Below are 5,818 nucleotides of genomic sequence, written 5' to 3'. Positions count from 1 at the left end.
CGTCGTTTTCAGCATAGATTTGAAGAGGCCGCGATCACAAATGATATAAAATACATGTGCATGACTGCCACTTACTATTAAACACTCTTGACTTATTATGTGATAAACTCTCGTTCATATTCTAGTACCGAGAGGATTAACTAAAACCGAACCACACCGTACTATTTTGACAGCTTTGTACATAATAGCCTCAACTGCTGCATTTGTCAGAAAAAAAACTCACTCGTTCATATTGCATTTTTGAAGATTGTATTTCCAATGACACAAGGCAATGAAATGAAATCCAAATTTGATTTTGAAGTACTATATCGTGACACAGGACAATCAGCAGTCGCACTAAAAAAGCCATACTAAATACACCAGATTAGAGGCACCATCCAATCACACAATGTGTTAGATTTCAACCAACCGTTAAGCGTCAAAGTATACGAGGACAGATCATTTGACAGTGTATACTGCTTTGACCCGAGATGGGTTTCTCTCACCACTAAGCTATCGAACTATACGTCTTGGTCAAATTGTCTTCAATAAACGTAGATTGTTCAAACGGCCACGAACTTCGTCAGTGGCTTATTGCACTCAAACACCAAACAAGGACAAGGGTACACAGAATTCACTGTCGAAGGTCGGGTTTGAACCAGAACCTCGTGTGGTCCAGAGACTGAAAAGCAATCATCTCCACCACTCGGTCACGATACACTCATTTATCTCATAAGATCAAACCTCGATCAGCACAAATCAGTACCCGATACAGCAATATGCAGTTCATGGTTCTCAATATTCATGATTTGCTGTTAATTCATTTTTGTGGAGTGTTATACAAGTGCGAGGCAAGTCAATCATATAAGCAAATGACGATATGTGTGTGTGCATGCGTGTGCGCGTGTACGTGTGTGTGTGTGCGTGCGTGTGTGCGTGTGATGTGTTAAAAAAATCAAATGCATGTCACACACATTATGAAAGAACGTGAAAGATTTCTGTATTGATAAAGAAATGTTTAGGAGCGTGTCAACAAAATGTATGTCAACAAATGCCAGTCTGCTACACGACGGTACGTAAACATGTTGACTGTTGTGAGGAAGAGCAAGGTCTCTAAAAGTAAGATTTTACTAATTAAAATCGGAAACAGTCCTATCTTCAAATTGGCATTATGAAGGTGAAATACACCAAACTGATAAAAAAAAAGCTCGATGAGAGATATTTTCACACATTTTAACAGGTAATTAAGCTAGCTCACACAATCATGTTTTTACAATTTTTGTAACATTTCAAGTTACGTTACAAAATATATGTACACACAATAATTCACAACAATAACACACAACAGCAGGTTCATTGGCATACGTTAGTTATCCCATACACTCTATACAGTGCCAAAAGGGACAACATACAACACATGTTTCATGCTAAGTTAACTGGCATCAGCATTAAAGTAATCGAAACTTGGAACCAGGCTTTCATTATACACACAACAATATTTATTTATTTATTTGATTGGTGTTTTATGCCGTACTCAACTATATTTCACTTAAACGACGGCGGACAGCATTATGGTGGGAGGAAACCGGGAAGAGCCCGGGGGAAACCCACGACCATCCGAAGGTTGCTACACACAATAACCTATTCCAAGAAAATAAAGGTTACACATATGAAACCACCTCCTCTTCCACTGATCAGCTTCACAAGGTACAATACTGTGGCAAACTCCATGCAAGGCAATACATGATCCAATATTTCGGTTTTGTTCAAACATTTTCTTAGAGTGAGTAAAGATGTACAATGAGGCGCATATGTACGGGGTACATCAGGGTTAAAATAAAATATATTTGCCTCAATTACATGATTAACTTTTACCAATGAAACAACTGTTTATAAAGGACAGTAGTGGGCAAAGAGGGGTAAAACGTATCGACTGAATCTGTTTATCCAGCTGAATGCAACACACCATTATCAAATCAATACCAGGAGAATACACAGGTATATACGTAAAGGAAAACTTAAATTTGAAATAAGCATTAGTAAAAGGCCACTAAAACTGTACCAGGAAGTTTTTAATTGCTTTTTTTTTCTCAGTGATTTAAATGGACACAAATGTGTGGATTGTTCGATGGGTTTCATGGGTGATCCTGATCATGCATTGTACAGTTTAACCTAACATTTAACGGTGCACGAAAAAGCGAAGCTGAACTCAAGAATATTTCACTTATACGACGGCGGCCAGCATTATGGTGAGAGAAAACCGGGCAGACCCCAGGGGAAACCCAAGACCATCCGCAGGTTGCTGGAGGCCTTCCCATGTACGGGTGATGTTATTAAAAACATACTTAATATGGTCCTTAAGGGCCACCTTACAATCAAAACATCCGACAACCTTACAATTGGTGAATAAAATCTATAAAAGTAAAAATTTCATTTTTGTTTTGTTCCCTTATTCACTACTCGAGAACTGGCTGTTCATGTGTACGCCTCTAAAAAGACATTAAGCCCGTTATTCGAGTTTGTCTTCGAGCTTTTACAACCATATAATTTACCTCCAAACTGAATAGGTTATCGTTTTTTTACGATCAACTCAATGAAGCTCGAAGTCGGAAAACGCCTGATCAAACCCAGGTCAGGTCGTACCAAAGGCTTTAGAAAAATAGTACTTGCTGCTGCTTCGCTTAGCACTCAGCACTGAGGCCAGAGTAAAGAAACATGACTGGTTGGCTTGGTGTCAGTATAATGTGATTGGGTGGGGTGTCATGAAAAGGTGGGGTGTCATGACTGGGTGGGGTGTCATATCTGGTGTCTTCGGCATACTTCGGTGACGGCAGCACTTTGGCGCCATGGACTTCCTCTGCTACAAGAAGACAATAAATGTACACACACCATATGACTCGTCATCGTCATATGACGGAAAAAATGGTTAAGTATGACGTTAAACGTGAAGCAAGCATACATCCATACATACCAACGGACTGTAGTAATCCATTCATACACGGTCGACATAAAGCCATACAAGTTGACCTCTTAGATAAAAAAAACACCCATTTTTTAACTAGCAACCAGCGATGATGTTACAAAATGCGGTAACCAAGAGTGCAAATATATATTCCAACAGTACCGACCATTTTACATCTACAAAGAGAAATGTAGACCAAGTTTCAGCCCGGTCACATAACATCACGTCAACAGAGAAATTTACTCATTTGGTTACATGGTGGAGACTAAAATTCATAATCGGTTTATTTGACTGCTGCTAATAATGTCATGGTCATGAGTGCTTGAAGTAAACTGCCCACCTTCGGCATATACTGGTGAACTATACATGTGTCACATGTTAATACACTGGCGGAAGGTTAGCGGTGTCCAATGAATTTAAAGTAATATTACATCACCGCTTATTACATAAGGCTTGGAGGAAAATGGAAGGAGGAGAATCTTTCAAATTCGCCGATCGAGAATGGTATTAAACAATTTCTCAAAACCTTCTCATAATTCATAATTGTTTAACATAATGCTCAACAATCAGTGTACAACTGTGGTCATCATTATGGTGGGAGGAGACCCAGCAGAGCCCGGGGTAAACCCACGACCATCCGCAGGTTGCGCTATGTCTTCCTACGCATGACAGAGAGGAAGCCTTGAACTCACACCGATCGAATTGGTGAGAGGCTTCGGAATCATTTTCGTTCCGCTAGTACTCTATAACCTCTGGGCGAAAGAGTCTCCCCTGGAGATTAAAAGGCAATAAAGCGCATGAACCACTGAATCTGGTAACTGTATATTGTGACATCATGGAGATATAAACGAGAATATTTGACACCAGATTCTGTAAACACTCTGACAACAGACATCGAAAGAACTGTGATGAGTTGGTTACCATATTTCACACATTATTTATATCAAATAAGATTTCAAAACCTGAAATCATTAAAGGATCCAGCTGCTGAGTATGATTTCTTAATCTTTCTAAGACTTACAGAATACAGGAAAAGAAACTTCTATGTTCTGAGAATGACCATTATAGTTTTAAGAAAAGTATTCCAAAAAAAAGGTAAAAAAGTAAATAAACAAATACAACTGTTTTTGATGCACATTTCAAACCTCTTAATAATCCATCCATCTTTCCAAGAAGCTTAAGCTTCAGACCAGATCTGTTTAATATTGCACCCCAATTCAGGCTCTTCCCCCACAAAGATTTTTCGACAATTATCACAGTTGGCATCACAACTAATGGCTACTCGCTCAATGGATTAAGAGCTGGGGCCTTTAAAAAGCTGTACTTTAAAGCCATATTTTTTTTACGCTCAAAACGAAAGCTCAGAGCCTTTTCTGATACTTTTATATGTATTTATTTATTTTGATTGGTGTTTTACGCCATACTCAAGAATATTTCACTTACAGGAAGGCGGCCAGCATCAAAGTGGAGGAAACCGAGCAGAGCCTGATGGAAACCCACGACCATCCGCAGGTTGCTGACAGACCTTTCCACATACAGCCAGACAGTTTATATGTTAGGATACAGCCCAAACTGCATATTAAGAAATGCCTGTATGCAGTTTCTGGCATTGGGAAGTCAAGCATTTCACATATCCTTTAAGCATAAAGCACATCTTACAGTGTTTTGAATTCAATTTAATCATGTCATTCCAAAATTTATGCCATTTCAGTCTGATACCACAAATCCCAATGTCACTCAAGTAGTGCCAGATGACAACTGATCCTACCAATGACACAAGGAAAATCCGTTGACATGGTTGCAAGCAAATAATATGATTTAGACCGAAGTTTCACCACTTACAAGGTATTATTGTCGGACTCGAACTGTTCACATGCATGTACCATCATATTATAAACAAGTGTGGGTCATGGACTAGTACAGCAATGACTGGCACACATACAAAATGGTTTAGCCCGTTGTCACAATAGCTTGTTACAAACTAACATTTGCAAAGCACAACACACTATGTGTGGAATATGAAACACGTGTCCTGCATAATTTGGATTCCAAAATATACCACCAATATTGTTACCACATGAGCTAAAAGCAAATCACGCTGAAAAACTGATATGATAATGTTAAATTAAAAAAAAAAACACCTACTAGTCATATAATTCAATACAGAGTTCAATACAATTTGTGTAAAACTGTAGGGGAGATTCACAGTCAACACACTGACTTTTAACACATCCACTTCAATACATTTTTCCATTTCATACTTGCATCAGTATCAAACAAGTGGAATACACCATATCTGTACACTGTACATATATTTGACACGCATGTACAACAGGCACTTGACCTTTCCCCAAAATTACACTGTTCACAAGCAAAAACTACATTTCCATTAAGCCTCAAGGTTTTGCCTGAAGCTAACTGAAACAATGATCACTGGTAAACTAATTCTTGCAGCAAAATCACAACAGTTAGACAGCATATTAATCTCTCTAGTCCAAAATAACTGGGTGTCTTGATATCCCAGCTTTTGAACCATTATGCATATTAAGTACTGTACATGTAACCGGAGTCCAATCTCATATTTTATGTGCATATGATGAACAAAATAACATATTTTTTCTTGAGCAACTATGAAGTTTTTCTTTCAAACCTTCTACTTAATATCTTGTTTGATATGTACTAAACTATGAACTGTGTACTGACAGTGAATTTTTTTATGTACTATTCATGATGTTGGTTTCCAGTAGTTGAACATTATACCACAAGTAGTGTAAGTTATAGCCTTACCACCAGAGATAAGTTATAGTCTTACCACCTGAGATAAATTATAGCCTTACCACCCGAGATAAGTTATAGCCTTACCACCCGAGATAAGTT

This window comes from Liolophura sinensis, chromosome 13 (genome assembly GCF_032854445.1).
Source record: "Liolophura sinensis isolate JHLJ2023 chromosome 13, CUHK_Ljap_v2, whole genome shotgun sequence".
NCBI classification, from domain to species: domain Eukaryota; kingdom Metazoa; phylum Mollusca; class Polyplacophora; order Chitonida; family Chitonidae; genus Liolophura; species Liolophura sinensis.
This window is presented reverse-complemented; position numbering follows the sequence as displayed.